Source organism: Heptranchias perlo, chromosome 43 (assembly GCF_035084215.1).
Source record: "Heptranchias perlo isolate sHepPer1 chromosome 43, sHepPer1.hap1, whole genome shotgun sequence".
Classification (NCBI taxonomy): domain Eukaryota; kingdom Metazoa; phylum Chordata; class Chondrichthyes; order Hexanchiformes; family Hexanchidae; genus Heptranchias; species Heptranchias perlo.
This window is the reverse complement of record NC_090367.1, coordinates 2595920-2613227: the sequence shown is the minus strand read 5'-3', so window position 1 is coordinate 2613227 and position 17308 is coordinate 2595920. Positions and strand designations below refer to the sequence as shown.

The window sequence follows — 17308 nt, the reverse complement described above, 5'->3', positions numbered from 1 at the left end:
TGTGGGTGTTGACGACCATTGCCCATCCCTAGTTGCCCTGAGAAGGTGGTGTTGGCCATTTTCTTGAATCTCTGCAGTCCTATTCTTTGTAGCGGTTTAGTACGACTGAGTGATTTGCTCGGCCACTTCCGAGGGCAGTTAAGAGGTGGGACTGATGTGGGACTGGAGTCACATATAGGTCCAGGCTGGGTAAGGACGGCAGGTTTTCTTCCCTAAAGGACATTAGTGAACCAGTTGGGTTTCTACAACAATCCGACAGCTTAATAGCCACTTTTACTGAATTTTATATACAGATGTTTAAAAAAAAACTGAATTCAAATTCTCAAACTGCCCACGGTGGGATTTGAACTCATGGGGATAAATTTTAACCCCCAAGAACTGGTGGGTTGGAGGCGGGACGGGAGTAAAAATCCTCTGTTTTCAGAGGCTCCAACATGCCTATCTCTGGGTTTAACCCAGGCAGGTTTTATATGCAAGTGGAGAGCAGACACCAAGAAGTCCCGCCCCCACTTAAAGCCGACGGGCCGATACTTAAAAGGGCAATGTACCTCTCTGAGATACTTGAGGTACTTAATATTTTGTGTATTGGAACATTAAAACAAACTTAACATTACCTGTCCGGGTTTCCCATCGCTTCCCATTCACGTCAGGTGAAAGCAGGCAGGAAGGGCTGGATCCATGAGGTGAGTGCCTTTATTGCACTGCTTGTGGGTCTGGAGGAGCAGGAGTGCTTCATTCAGGCCCGACAAGCTCACCTGGCCAACAGGACCCCTGTGATCAGCCAACCACCGCCACCCCCCCCCCCCCACCCCCAATGGTGGACCTCCCACCATGGTGGACCCCCACCTACCTCCGACTCTTCACTGGATCTACTGAGACCTCCAATCTTCTTCCCGACACCCCCCCCCCCCTCACCGGATCTCATCCTGGGCTCCCTGATTGCTTCCTGGGCCCCCCGATCTTTTCTCCCTCTGATCTCTTCCTGGGCCTCCCGTTCTCTTCCTGGCCCACTCCCCCCGATCTCTTCCTGGCCACCCCGATCTCTTTCTCGGCCCCTTCCCGATCTATTCCTTGGCCCCCCCCTCCCCCAAACTGTTCCTCTTCCTCGGCCTCTCCCCTCCGAACTCCTCCCCAGCAGCACACCCCCCTCCGATCTTCTCCCCAGCCCATGATCCCTCTCTCCCTCCCTCCGATCCCTGGCTGCGGCCTGCTGTAGCAGGTCTTCCCGCCCGATAGCCTGCCTGCCTGTCAATCAGGCGGCTGCCAGGCGTGAAACCCGGAAGTGCAATTGCTTGGCCTCATTTGCGATCATGACCCGCCCACTTATCTTCCGGGTTTTGCACCTGGAAATCTTCCCCCCCACTATCTTCCTGGCTTGCATTTAAAATTTACCCCATGCTCTCTGGATCATTAGTTCAGGCCTTCTGGATTACTAGTACAGCAACATAACCACTATGATACATTACCTGTTATTGCTGTACCATGCCCCTACATCATACTAATAATGCCCCATCATAATTTATTTATTCGTTCATGGGATGTGGGCATCGCTGGCGAGGCCGGCATTTATTGCCCATCCCTAATTGCCCTTGAGAAGGTGGTGGTGAGCCGCCTTCTTGAACCGCTGCAGTCCGTGTGGTGATGGTTCTCCCACAGTGCTGTTAGGAAGGGAGTTCCAGGATTTTGACCCAGCGACGATGAAGGAACGGCGATATATTTCCAAGTTGGGATGGTGTGTGACTTGGAGGGGAATGTGCAGGTGGTGTTGTTCCCATGTACCTGCTGCTCTTGTCCTTCTAGGTGGTAGAGGTCGCGGGTTTGGGAGGTGCTGTCGAAGAAGCCTTGGCGAGTTGTTGCAGTGCATCCTGTGGATGGTACACACTGCAGCCACTGTGCGCCGGTGGTGAAGGGAGTGAATGTTCAGGGTGGTGGATGGGGTGCCAATCAAGCGGGCTACTTTGTCCTGGATGGTGTTGAGCTTCTTGAGTGTTGTTGGAGCTGCACTCATCCAAGCAAGTGGAGAGTATTCCATCACACTCCTGACTTGTGCCTTGTAGATGGTGGAAAGGCTTTGGGGAGTCAGGAGGTGAGTCACTCACTGCAGAATACCCAGCCTCTGACCTGCTCTCGTAGCCACAGTATTTATATGGCTGGTCCAGTTAAGTTTCTGGTCAATGGTGACCCCCAGGATGTTGATGGTGGGGGATTCGGCGATGGTAATGCCGTTGAACGTCAAGGGGAGGTGGTTAGACACTCTCTTGTTGGAGATGGTCATTGCCTGGCACCTATCTGGTGCGAATATTACTTGCCACTTATGAACCCAAGCCTGGATGTTGTCCAGGTCTTGCTGCATGCAGGCACGGACTGCTTCATTATTTGAGGGGTTGTGAATGGAACTGAACGCTGTGCAATCATCAGCGAACATCCCCATTTCTGACCTTATGATGGAGGGAAGGTCATTGATGAAGCAGCTGAAGATGGTTGGGCCTAGGACACTTCAATAGAAAAGTAAATCGGGTGGGGTGTAAAACGGACTGACGATTCGCTATTGCCCATTTTGACCTACTGCCCAAGACCAATTTCACCCTCTTGATCCCCTCTGGGCATCACCTCCCTCCTCACTCTCTCATGCCCCAGCTACGAGTGTAAACCCAACGTGCAGTGAAACCCTGCCATGAGTCCATGCTCAGCCACTTCACAGAAAGGTCCTACAGCGCTTCCTCAACAATAAAGAAAAATGTGCTGCAGGAATTTTACGGCCGTGCATGGGCTATGATTGTTATTTTTCTGCCGCTCAGCGACACTTTGTGCTGCACGCACCCTTCTTGGATGTAATAGTCTGTTGTCTGTGAGAAGAAGCATTTCTTTTACTGTCTCTGAGCTCCTGCCCTGTGGTCTTGCATGGGAAGATGTTGAAGGACACTGTTAAAGTCAGTAATGTGTTCTACCACACACCCTGAGAGCAGCACCAAGATAAATAGTCGAGCCTGCCTCTGACAAGGCCAATTCTTTTATAAATTGCAAATGGAGAAATCTCACCCGTCTATTTATGTCTTGATGTGGAGATTTTAACCCTTTTTAAAAGAAAGAAGGACTTGCATTTATATGGCGTCTTTCACGACCTCAGGTCGTCCCAAAGTGCTTTACAATCAATTGAGTACTTTTTGTAATGTATGAAATGCGACAGCCAATTTGCATATAGAAAGGTCCCACAAACAGCTCTGTGATAATGTCATGATAATCTGTTTTAGTGACGTTGGTTGGGGATAAATATTGACCAGGACACCGGAGAGAATATCCCTGCTCTTCTTCAAAATAGTGCCATGGGATCTTTTACATCCACCTGAGAGGACAGACAAAGCTTGGTTTAACGTCTCATCTGAAAGTCAGCACCTCCGACAGTGCAGCGCTCCTCAGTACCGCACAGGGAGTGTCAGCCTGGATCATGGGCTCAAGTCCCTGGAATGGGACTTCAATCCATGACCTTCTGGACTCAGAGGCGAGAGTATGCTACCACTGAACCACTGCTGACACCTGTCTTGGGCCTAAATTTTTCCCCGTTGATAACAGATAGGGAAAATTCCAGATTTCACTTAAGTGATTTCAATTAAATGATTTCTTGTTTCCTGCATCTCTAACCTCCCTTTTCATAGTCTATCCTCTTTCTAAATCTTTTTTCACCCCCTTCCTGGGTTTCTTCCCTCCTCCTCCTCTCCTGACAGCTTTGCCTGCAACTAGAGTTCGGTTCCATTGGCACCGGCAGAGATTTGATGAGCTGAAGTTTACGGAGGGTGAGGGGGGATGGGAGGCCGGCCAGGGGAGCACTGGTACAGTTGAATGTGGAGGTGAAAAAGACGCGGATGAGGGTTTCTGCAGCAGATAACAACAGCTGCTCCAAAACCGACTCAGTGAGGAACAGTTTCCATTCTGCCACCTCCTCACACACCACCACCCATTGCTGTCATGTATCAATCCAACCTAATACTTTGCTATTTATCTTATAAGCAAGCACCTTGTGAATCTGTTATGTGGGACAGTGTCTGATGCCTTCCTGTTATCTGGGTAGATAACATCCACTGCCTCAACAACAACTTGCATTTATATAGCGCCTTTAACATAGTAAAACATCCCAAGACGCATCAGAGGAGTGTTATCAGACAAAATTTGACACCGAGCCACGTAAGGAGATATTAGGACAGGTGATCAAAAGCTTGGTCAAAGAGGTAGGTTTTAAGGAGCGTCTGAAAGGAGGAGAGAGAGGGAGAGGTTTAGGGAGGGAATTCCAGAGCTTAGGGCCGAGGCAGCTGAAGACACGGCCGCCAATGGTGGGGCGAAAGAAATCAGCCTTATCTACCGGATCTATAACCTCCTCAAAAAAATCCAGTAAATTGATCAGGCACGAGCTGCCTCTTCTAAATCAGTGCTGTTGCTCTCTCTTTAATCAGACCCTGTCCTTCCAGATGATCCCTTATCCTACATCAAATTCTCAAAACTTTCTCTCCTTCAGCTAAGGCTCAAGATCTGCTCATGGATGTTCAAAATTATTTCCAGTTTTGATAAGGTAAATCAGGAAAAACTATTTCCTCTGGGGTCAGTGAATTGGTAATGAGAGGGCATAAATTTAAAGTCATCACCAAAAGAACCAAGGGAGAGGTTTGGAGAATTTTTTTTTGCGAAGAGGGTTGTTTGGACAAGGAATGTCCGACCAGAAACAACGATGGAAGCAGAATCCATAATAGCTTTTAAAAGGACGGAGAATAAATGTTTGAAAAATTAAAGGGTATGGGAACGGGCAGGGGAATGGGACTTTCAGAGAGCTGGCACAAGCTAAAAGGGCTGAATGGACTCCTCTATAAAGGGGTTCATCCCTTGCCCTTTTGATAAAGATGTCACACTGAATAGACTTTCCTTCGCTGTCAGGAAAGGGTGCAGGTCATCATATCAAAGTTACACCTTTGTCAAAGTGGCAGCAGACGTACTCCACTATAAATAGGACAAAGTCAGCAGACAACTCCAGCCGAGACTCAAATGTGCCCGCTATGTGGAGGTCATGTGCAAGAGACAGTTCTAAGATGCACCTGAACTCAGGCATCCCTATTGAGACTCCAACAGTCCAGTGACACGGATTTATCATATTGATTATCTTTCACGTGTTAGGACTTGAATTGATTGGAACATGACTTTATGTCATTATTATTGCTGTTCCTTTAAGTTGATAAAGTATAATAGTTTTTTAAATATACTTAGCTTTCAAATGCAAAACTCCCTCAGTGACTGCACCACAGTGAATGTTAACAAATTGCTCCAGCTATATAATCCTAGTTGGTTCATCTGTACAGAATTTATCTGAGAGATGTGATTAATTGGTACACAAACGGTGTCGAAGGTATTAATTGCTCTTCAACTATGACTTACAGACAGCGTTTAACACGCAACAAAATGTCAAGAACAGCAGCCTGGCTTAGTTTAATCAGGTTTGCCCCTTAATTAATTCTTTCATTGTTGTTTGAGCTTTGTGCTAATACATTGCTGGAGTAATTCTATGTGGGAAATAAAATCTTGTGGAAATTACATTAAAATTAGAGTTACTGTAATATCTATGGAAGTTTGTGTCTGTGTTTGTGTATATGTGTATTTGTTTATTAGTGTGTCTGTATACAGATGTATACGTCTGTGTGCTGATGTGTGTGTCTGTGTTTGCGTATGTATTTGTTTGTGTGTCTATCTTTGTGAACATGTGAATGTGTTTATTAGTGTGCGATGAGTTTGTGTATATGTGTATGTGTTTATTAGTGTGTCTGTGAATGAATGTGTATGTCTGTGTTGATGTGTTTGTGTATGTATTTGCTTGTGCGTGTCTGTTTTTGTGAATGTATATGTTTATTAGTGTGCGTCTGTGTTTGTGTATATGTGTACATGTTTAATAGTGTGTCTGTGAACAGATGTGTGTGCCTGTGTTTGTGTATGTTTGTTTGTGTGTGTGTCTTTATAAATATGTGTATGTGTTTATTAATCTCTGTATTTGTGTACATGTGTATGTGTTTATTAGTATGTCTGTGTTTGTGTATGTGTCTGTGTTTATTAGTGTGTCTGTGATTATGTGTATGTGTGTATTAGTGTCTGAGTTTGTGTATATGTCTTTGTGTATATATTTATTAGTGTGTCTGTGTGAATATGTGTGTGTTTATTAGTATCTGTGCTTGTGTATATGTGTATATGTCTGTGCATGTGTTTATTAGTGTCTCTGTTTGCGTATATGTGTAGGTGTTTGTGTATGTTTATTAGTATGTCTGTGTGAATATGTGTATCTGTTTATTAGTGTCTGTGTTTGTATATATGCGTCTGTGTTTGTGTCTATGAGTACGTGTTTAATAGTGTCTGTAAACGGATGTGTGTGCCTGTGTTTGTGTATATGTTTGTTTGTGTATGTGTTTATTAATGTCTGTGTTTGTGTATATGTTTGTTTGTGTATGTGTTTATTAATGTCTGTGTTTGTGTATATGTGTCTGTGTTCATTAGTGTGTCTGTGTGAATATGTGTATGTGTTTATTAGTATCTGCGTTTGTGTATATGTCTGTGCATGTGTTTATTAGTGTCTCTGTTTGTGTATATGTATGATGTGGAGATGCCGGTGATGGACTGGGGTTGACAATTGTAAACAATTTTACAACACCAAGTTATAGTCCAGCAATTTTATTTTAAATTCACAAGCTTTCGGAGGCTTCCCCCTTCGTCAGGTGAACGATGTGAAATGAGATCCTCGAAATGAAATCGCATTTATAATTCACAGAACAATGCTTGGTGAGTACAGACAGTTTTTTCAACTGCCCGTTGCCAAGGCAATCAGTGTGCAGACAGACAGGTGTTACCTGCCAGGTCTCACAGAATATACAAATCACCAAAAAAAAACAACAAACAAAAAAAAACAGAGATAGAGAGGTAGAAACATAGAAAAGACAGCAACTGACCCGTTATATTAAAAACAGATAACATTTGTTCGCTGGTGGGGTAACGTGTAGCGTGACATGAACCCAAGATCCCGGTTGAGGCCGTCCTCATGGGTGCGGAATTTGGCTATCAATACTCAACACCAACAACAGCCAATCTCCAGACGCCATCCTACAACTCATCCGTTTCATCCTGGATCACAATGTCTTCACCTTCGATAACCAGTTCTTTACCCAAACACACGGAACAGCCATGGGGACCAAATTCGCACCCCAATACGCCAACATTTTCATGCACAAGTTCGAGCAGGACTTCTTCACTGCACAAGACCTCCAACCAACACTATACACCAGATACATCGACGACATTTTCTTTCTATGGACCCACGGCAAGGAATCACTAAAGAGACTACACGATAACATCAACAAGTTCCATCCCACCATCAAGCTCACCATGGACCACTCCTCAGAATCAGTTTCTTTCTTGGACACACGAATCTCCATCAAAGACGGGCACCTCAGCACCTCACTCTACCGTAAGCCCACGGACAACCTCACGATGCTCCACTTTTCCAGCTTCCACCCTAACCACGTCAAAGAGGCCATCCCCTATGGACAGGCCCTGCGAATACACAGGGTCTGCTCAGACGAGGAGGAATGCGATGGACACCTACAGACGCTGAAAGACGCCCTAGTAAGAACGGGATATGACGCTCGACTCATCGATCGACAGTTCCGACGGGCCACAGCAAAAAATCGCATAGACCTCCTCAGGAGACTAACACGGGACGCAACCAACAGAGTACCCTTTGTCGTCCAGTACTTCCCCGGAGCGGAGAAACTACGCCATGTTCTCCGCAGCCTTCAACATGTCATCAATGAGGACAAACACCTCGCTATGGCCATCCCCACTCCTCCACTACTCGCCTTTAAACAGCCACCCAACCTCAAACAGACCATCGTTCGCAGCAAATTACCTAGCTTTCAAGAGAACAGCGTCCACGACACCACACAACCCTGCCACGGTAACCTCTGCAAGACATGCCAGATCATTGACACAGATACCACCATCACACGAGAGGACACCACCCACCAGGTGCATGGTTCATACTCCTGTGACTCGGCCAACGTTGTCTACCTCATACGTTGCAGGAAAGGATGCCCCAGAGCATGGTACATTGGCGAGACCATGCAGACGCTGCGACAACGGATGAACGGACACCGCGCAACAATCGCCAAACAGGAGGGTTCCCTCCCAGTCGGGGAACACTTCAGCAGTCATGGACATTCATCCACCGACCTTCGGGTAAGCGTTCTCCAAGGCGGCCTTCGAGACACACGACAACGCAAAATCGTCGAGCAGAAATTGATAGCCAAATTCCGCACCCATGAGGACGGCCTCAACCGGGATCTTGGGTTCATGTCACGCTACACGTTACCCCACCAGCGAACAAATGTTATCTGTTTTTAATATAACGGGTCAGTTGCTGTCTTTTCTATGTTTCTACCTCTCTATCTCTGTTTTTTTTTGTTTGTTGTTTTTTTTTGGTGATTTGTATATTCTGTGAGACCTGGCAGGTAACACCTGTCTGTCTGCACACTGATTGCCTTGGCAACGGGCAGTTGAAAAAACTGTCTGTACTCACCAAGCATTGTTCTGTGAATTATAAATGCGATTTCATTTCGAGGATCTCATTTCACATCGTTCACCTGACGAAGGGGGAAGCCTCCGAAAGCTTGTGAATTTAAAATAAAATTGCTGGACTATAACTTGGTGTTGTAAAATTGTTTACAATTGTGTATATGTAGGTGTTTGTGTATGTTTATTAGTGTGTCTGTGTGAATATGTGTATCTGTTTATTAGTGTCTGTGTTTGTATGTATGTGTCTGTGTTTGTGTATGTGTGTCTGTGTATATGTCTGTGAATGTTTATTATGTGTCTGTGTGAATATGTCTATGTGTTTAATGGAAACTAAAATCGGGAGAGGTGTTTAACAGGGGCATTATCGCCCAAAGTAAAAGTGACCCCAAAGACCTCTGACCTGCTGTGAGCTGTACCACTTCTACCTCTGTCATAAGGGTGCAACTTAGTTCAGAAAAAAGATGGATGTATTTTGGACCAGTCCCTTCCGAGAGTTACATTCAGCTTTAATGAAGGACAACTAGGTTTGAAGGTTTCATTATTTCAATCTAGATAATAAAACTTGTGCTTGGTGTTACATCGGCTGTGAATGATTGCTATCCAGTCAAATGATAACATATTTGTCCCCCCACCCCCTGCCAATATCTCCTTGGCCGACGATACATTGGTGCAATGGCATATCTCTGAGATGTAAGTGTAGTAGCCTGCGGCACGGAACATAAAGTGTATGATGTAGTAATTGAACTAACATTATGATACGGATCGAAGAGCTGGGCAATCAGCCAAGCCAGACTTATCTGGAGGAGGAGGATTCTTGATGAGAATAAAGTGAGTCAACAAAACATCTGCAGTGGGAATTAAACCTATTGAGCTCCTTCATTTCTTTGTATCTCGGGAACAGGTGAGATGGCACTCAAAGCTCCCTCAACCACCACAATGAAGCACGTCTAGTTTGTAAAACATGCTTCTTCACACAAAAGGGAGTGGAATTCTGAAACTCTCTCCCCCAAAAAGCTGTTGAGGCTGGGAGTCAATTGAAAATTTCAAAACCGAGATTGACAGATTTTTGTTAGGCAAGGGTATTAAGGGATATGGAACCAAGGCGGGGTAAATGGAGTTAAGATACAGGTTGGCAATGATCACATTGAATGTCAGAACAGACTTGAGGGGCTGAATGCCCTCCTCCTGCTCCTATGTTCCTATTTGACTTCCCAGACCCCTGGACACATCTGCCATCGGGACTGTGCGGCTTTGCTGGACTACGCCGTAAGGCCCCGATTTTAACTGCGGGCGAGTTTTGGGCGGGGTGAGTTACAAACTCATCTGATGCAGCAGAAATAGGCCTCATTGTTATCTGATGGGCGGGGTTCCTACCTGATTGGCCAATACAATGGAAAACCCGCCCACTTTGGCAGCGCAATGCCTGGCGGGCCAGCCAGAGGCCCATTTAAAGCAGCATTGCACCTCTTAAGGTGGGGTTGCCGTGCCTTCTGGCTCCTGAGTAAATTTTGAGATGGGGGACGTCGAGGAAACAAGCCCCAAGGTTCTCTGAGGCCTGGAGGTCCTGCTGGAAGAGGTGAGAGAGAGGAGGGATGTCCTTTAGCCCAGCACTGGAAGTAGGGTCCCTAAGAATAAGGTCCACCAGGCCTGGAGGGAGGTGGCAGAGGTTGGGTGGTCAACTCCAGGACCATCACCTCCAGCACCTGGATTCAATGTCAGTAAAGATTCAATGACCTCATTAGAGTACAAAGGATGAGTACAAGTCTGCATTCTGCATTTTCTCTCAGTAACACCTGCCAATAGTCTTTCCCACCCCTACCCCAGCACTTTGATCTATTCCCTCACCATCCAGTAAAGGGCACCCTATACCACCTCTCATTGTAATTCCAAACACACACTCACCTCTTCCTTGCTCCCTTCACAGCAGCCACTAGTAGCATTCTCTTCTCACCTGATAGAACAGCACAGAAAGAGGTCATTCGGCCCATCGTGCCTATGCCGGCCCTTTGAAAGAGCTCTCCAATTAGTCTCACTCCCCTGCTCTTTTCCTATAGCCGTGTAAATTTTCTCCCCTTCAAGTGTTTATCCAATTGCCTTTTGAAAGTTACTATTGTATCAGCTTCCACCTCTCTTTCAGGCAGTGCATTCCAGATCATAATAAATAAATTGTTATTTAATTGTCTAATTTCCTTTAGAATAATGTTGATTTCTGTGCCAGGGACCTTAAATTCCCTAATATTTGCCCCAGTTCTGCTATCAGTACTCGTCTATCATGATAACCACTGGTAACCATTGACATGTCCCTTCACTGGGTTAGAAAAGAAATTGGTACAACTAACACTTGCTGTAAATAATTCCATCCCTGGCGCTGACTGTTTGCTGGTTTAATTGTGCATTTAAAACCTATTTTAATATGTAGCATGACAATATGGCAGACAAAACAGTAGCAGTTTACCCAAGGTTATTGCACTAATAAAAAATAGATTAAAAAGAGACAGCTTTTATAGAACTCAGCCTGGTAGACATGCTTGCTTGACATTCAACACCTCACCAGCCTGCTTGCATCTTGTTTCCCTCCCAGGATCTGCACTGGAAGCAGAAGCAGAAGTCCTACATATCTGTACTCTAGGAGACACTCACTAATGCTCGGCCTCTCTCTCTGCAGGACAACACCAGGGTGAGGAGCAAGGCCAGGAGATGACCAGCCAACCTCATGATGCTGTCGGAGGTGGAGCAGCAAGCTGTGGAACTTAGTAGCGCAACCAGAGCTGTGCACATCTGTCTTTTCGCAGCCGGGAGCTTCTCTGAACTGGGACTCTGACAAATAACAAGTATGCCTTCATTAGCACAGAAAAACACGCAATGAGCCATCCTGACTACATCAATTTGCAGTTGGACTTAAAAGATCCCACAGCACTACTTCAAAGAAGAGCAGGGGAGTTCTCCCCATTGTCCTGGGGCCAATATTTATCCTGCACCAACATCGCTAAAAACAGATGATCTGGTCATTATCTCATTGCTGTTTGTGGGATCTTGCTGTGCGCAAATTGGCTGCCTCGTTTCCTACATTACAACAGTGACTACGCTTCAAAAAGTACTTCATTGGCTGTAAAGCGCTTTATGATGTCCTGAGGTCATGAAAGGCGCTGTAGAAATACAAGTTCTTTCTAATTTCAGAGCATGTGTACAATGGCCAGGCTACCCATTAATTAGTTTTATAATACTCCGTTGTCACTTGCATCAGGTTTAATGACAGCAGCAATTTTGAGGCGATGGGGCTTAAACTCGCTACTTTCTGACTCAGAGGTGAGAGTGCTATTCACTGAGCCACAACTGACAATTAATCTCCTGGCAAAATCTCACAATAAAATCAGTATGTCATCAACCAGCAGAAACTTTATATTTGAAACAGTGGGAGGAAAAAAATGATGGTTTGGAATCTCAGATAAAGAGTCTCACAATCCAAGACCCTGTTAAATTATTACTATAAAGAATGATTAACACAAAAAATTAAGAGACAGTAGGTAAAGATAGTGAACTTAAACATTTCATCGATAAGGTGAGAAGATGCACCTTCTGTCATAAATCATATCACACATCCACAAACTACCTCCTCCACCTGTCCCTTCTCTTTGCCCTTCATTATTCAGCAGCTCTGAAAGATCCCAAACTGGGACATTTCACGCCTGGCTTGCTGGTTTCTCTTTTAGAAATGCTGCTCTGTAAATTCCCCCTGGTCCTGATGCTCAAAGGGAAAGGCAGGATCCAGGCAGCTCGTCCTCACTGATCTCATCCCCTTGGGGATTTTCAGCCGATATTTTACTGCCTGTCCCCAGATCTATTTGTGCTCTTAGGTGACAGATTGTAAACCGAGGGTTAGAGGATGCGCATTTATCCAGTGGGACTCTGGTGTGCCCTTATATAATGGGTCTAAACAGAAACAAATCAAATTAGTGCTTTCAAAGTTATGATATTTGGCTGAATTTATAGGCTGTGAAGGTGACCTGGTATGTGATTTCATGCTGTTTTTTTTTATCACTGGAGGCAGGATCTGTGAGCTAGTGGCGCAGATTTCCACTTTTAAAAAAAAGAACTTGCATTTCTCCAGCGCCTTTCACAACCTCAGGACGTCCCAAAGCACTTTACAGCCAATTAAGTACTTTTGAAGTGTGGTCACTGTTGTAATGTAGGAAACGCAGCAGCCAATTTGTGCACAGCAAGCTCCCATAAACAGCAATGTGATAATGACCAGATAATCTGCTTTTAGTGATGTTGGTTGAGGGACAAATATTGGGCAGGATACCGGGGAAAACTCCCCCTGCTCTTTGTCCAAATAGTGGCCATGGGATCTTTTGCAACCACCTGAGAGAGTAGACAGGGCCTCAGTATAACGTCTCACCCGAAAGACGGCACTTCCAACAGTACAGCACTCCCTCGGTACTGGCACTGACTTGCTATGTCCATGGATCTGCCTTCAGTTGCGCGGCACTTGCTCTTAAGTCCATGATCTGCCCTTGGTCCCAGATACTCAGTGACGCTATCTATTCCTGAGAGTCCCCCAATCTTGTCTCCAATCCCTCTAGCATTTTTGGGGTTAAGGTTAACAGACTATTACAATAATCGCTGTGGCGCTAGTACATGAGATCGCAGCTGGATGCAATTTCACTTCTCATTTAGTCCACAGCCTGTCGGAGTCTCTTGGGAAAGAAACTGGAGCTGGTTGGAGCTGATTAATCTTTAAATGCAAGGACCTCGCTCCACCATGTTAATGTCTCCCCACACACCCCCCCTCCCCCCGCCTTACATTGGTTGAAAGATCACACTTCCTACAGTAGGCAACTTCTCATCAACACCATGGGATCACCTGTCGGATGTTCTTCTGAAGTGTTCACGCTGACGGGAATCGATAATCTCCATCTGGAAGGTCGCTGTGTTTCATTGACTGTGGCTCCATTGTTTTTCATGTTCTTGTGCTTGCGTAGCCGCCTCCTGATCATTTCTGATCACTGACATCCTTTTTGTGTTTGATTCAGCAGGGGATGCAGAGGGAGGGGGTGAGGGCCAATGAATCTTAAGGCATTGGTGTACAGGCCTGGGTTCCCTTCACTACCTCACCCGAGTGGTCACTTGTCATGTGTGAGCCTAGACTGAGTGTCTGCAGGCTATACATCGACAGAGGGCATGACAGCCATGCCCGATTCTGTCCTCACCTTAATAAGAATAAAATAAGACTTGCATTTATATAGTGCCCTTCTCAACCTCAGGACATCCCAAAGTGCTTTACAGCCAATGAAGTACTGTACTTTTGAAGTGTAGTCACTGTTGTAATGTAGGAAACATGGCAGCTAATATGTGCACAGCAGGTTCCACAAACAGCAATGTGATAATAACCAGATATTGGTGATGTTGGTTGAGGGATAAGTATTGGCCAGGACACCAGGGGAGAACTCCCCTTCTTCGAAGTAGCAGACAGGGCCTCGGTTTAATGTTCCATCCAAAATACAGCACCTCCGACTGTGCAGCGTTCCGTCAGTACTGCATTGGGGGTGTTGGCTTAGATTTTGTGCTCAAGTCGCTGGAGTGGGACCTGAACCCATGACCTTCTGACTCAGAGGCGCCTGCTACCCGCTGAGCAAAGGCTGACACCTTACCTCCACCCATGCACTTTCCAGCAGAGTCACTGGACAGTGATCAGAAATAGGAGCCTTTGCTGATTTGTCCCCTCCACTGTCCATGCAGCACTGAGGCCAATTATCGTCTCCCAAATACTGCCCCTCCGCTAATTCAGCACAAACTGCTAATTCAAGCTGGGATGTTCTGGTCTGCGTGGTACAGTTAATCACTGACTTAAATAAATGAGCCATCGGGAAGGCTGTGTCATTAATTGTTGCTGAACAGCCTTTGCAACGCAGTGCGATAATTGACATGTTCAGTCAGTGGTCAGAACAGCTTACCGAGCAGTTAAAGGGGCTTGCTGCCGACTACAATGGGAGACGGCTGAAAGAAGCAGGCTTGAAGGCTGTGGCCTTTCCGTTCTGCTTCACACGGCTCATTGGCGAGATGAATAGACCGGGAATGACTGAATGCTTTGACTCATGCAAAGTCCATTCATCCTCACAAGCCGAACAGCAAATTAACCAGCTAGATTGAAAACCGTCTGGGCAACAGAAAGCAGAAGGTGATAATAAACAGTCGAGGCTCTCTGACTGTGGGAGGGCAGTGACTAGCAAGAGTTCTGCTGCAGTCTGTTCTGGGTCCCCAGGAGTTACAAAGAATTACATAGAATTTACAGCACAGAAACAGGCAATTTGGCCCAACTGGTCCATGCTGATGTTTATGCTCCACACCAGCCTCCTCCCACCCTACTTCATCCCACTCTATCAACATAATCTTCTATTTCTTTCCCCTCTCATGTACTTATCTAGCTTTCCCTTAAATGTATCTATGCTAATTGCCTCAACTACTCCATGTGGTAGCGAGTTCCACATTCTCACTACTCTCTGGGTAAAGAAGTTTCTCCTGAATTCCCTATTGGATTTATTAATGACGATCTTATATTTATGACCCCTAGTTTTGGTCTCGCCACAAGTGGAAACATCTTCTCTACGTCTACCCTATCGAACCCATTCATAATTTTAAAGACCGGTACCAGATCATCCCTCAGCCTTCTCTTTTCTAGAGAAAAGAGCCCCAGCCTGTTCAGTCTTTCCTAATAGTTGTAACCTCTCAGTTCTGGTACCATCCTTGTAAACCTATTTTGCACCTTCGCCATTGTCATTATGTCTTTTTTGTAACTCTTGCTAGTCACTGCCCTTTCGTAATATACTATGTAAAAGATGTAGGGGAGAGTATTTCAAGTGTTTTATTGATGGCATGAGATGTAAGAGTAGTTACTAATGTGAGGAAGGCAGCTGAACCTAAAAATGTCAATATTAATGAAAGAATGCTTAAGGTGACATTCCTTTGTGTTATTTTAACAGATGGTAACCTGTTCATTTTAATTAGGTTGGTGCCTCCGTTAAAATAGTGCATAGAGGATAAATGTGTTGGGTGTTTGTCTGTTGATATTGTAAACTGATTTCCTTCGGCCCACCATTGGGCCTTCAGCTGCCCAGGCGCCAAGCTACGGAATTCCCTCCTGAAACCTCTTTGCTTCCCTACCTCGCTCTCCCTCCTTTAAGACGCTCCTTAAAGCCTACCTCTTTGTCCTAATATCTCCTTATGTGGCTCAGTGTCAAATTTTGTCTGATTAACGATCCTGTGAAATGCCGTGGGATGTTTACTATGTTGAAGGTGCTATATAAATGCAAGTTGTAATTTTTAGGTTAATGTTTTAACGAACGGTCCACATCCGAAACGTCAACTCCTCTGTTTTTCTCTCGATAGATGCTGCCTGACCAGCACTTTTCTGTTTTTGTTTCAGATATCCAGAATCTGTGGCGTTTTGTTCTTCGTTCATTTCCAGGCTGTGGTATTCAATGGGAACAGGCCAAGTTTGTTTGTGGACTAATGATAAAGGAGCACAGGGTTTGGGTGTGATCATTGATCACTGAGAATATCTGGTCATGCAAGGCTGTCGTAAACAAGGCTGATCCAGCACTGGGATACAGCTCAAGGACGTTTGATTATAAATTGAAGTGAGTTATTTTAACCTCCAGTGCTTGTATAATTAGGCCTGTGTATGCTCCAGCACATTCCCCTCCACTTCCTCCTTTCCTGCTTGGTCTCCACCTTCTCCTTTGTGAAGCTGAGATGTTTGTTTTATGTAGGCAGTGCCATATAAATGTAAACTGCTGTTAACAGCAACTGTTTAAACCCTCCTTTACATCACAGCCCTGCCCTGATGGCAGACCCGATCTTGACATCAGCGCTGGAACGTAAAGCAGTTGAAACTGTACATTTTAAGAGGTAGTTTTTCCAGCTCCACCCCCCACCCGAGACAGATTATAAACACCGCTATTGATGATACGGACGGCTATTATTCCATCCATGGGCAGGCAGTAGAAGCCAGGATTGTGTTTTCCTGTTTGTTAACATGCACTGACCTTCCCCAGACTTCAGGGTACGACCTCTTGCAGAAACCGAAGGCATGGTTTTCAACACTAGCGCAATCTTGTGCTTGTTTCACTGTTTTTTTTTATTCATTCATGGGATGTGGGCGTCGCTGACGAGGCCGGCATTTATTGCCCATCCCTAATTGCTCTTGAGAAGGTGGCGGTGAGCCGCCTTCTTGAACTGCTGCAGTCCATGTGGTGAAGGTTCTCCCACAGTGCTGCTGGGAAGGGAGTTCCAGGATTTTGACCCAGCGACGATGGAGGAACGGCCGATATATTTCCAAGTCAGGATGGTGTGTGACTTGGAGGGGAACGTGCAGGTGGTGTTGTTCCCACGTGCCTGCTGCTCTTGTCCTTCTAGGTGGTAGAGGTCGCGGCTTTGGGAGATGCTGTCGAAGAAGCCTTGGTGAGTTGCTGCAGTGCATCCTGTGGATGGTACACACTGCAGCCACTGTGCACCGGTGGTGAAGGGAATGAATATTTAGGGTGGTGGATGGGGTGCCAATCAAGCGGGCGGTTTTGTCCTGGATGGTGTGGAGCTTCTTGAGTGTTGTTGGAGCTGCGCTCATCCAGGCAAGTGGAGAGTATTCCATCACACTCCTGACTTGTGCCTTGTAGATGGTGGAAAGGCTTTGGGGAGTCAGGAGGTGAGTCACTCACTGCAG

At 45.7% G+C, this 17308-nt stretch overlaps 1 long non-coding RNA gene across 1 annotated transcript in view; it reads left to right on the top strand.

Annotated features, from left to right (window-relative positions):
* Window positions 1-16733, top strand: part of LOC137306410 (uncharacterized) — a 36861-nt gene extending 20128 nt beyond the window's left edge. The window contains exons 3-4 of the long non-coding RNA XR_010958872.1: window positions 11255-11420; window positions 16013-16733. This is a non-coding gene — a long non-coding RNA (uncharacterized lncRNA). The remainder of the gene's footprint in view (window positions 1-11254; window positions 11421-16012) is intronic.
* The last annotated feature ends 575 nt before the right edge of the window (window positions 16734-17308 follow it).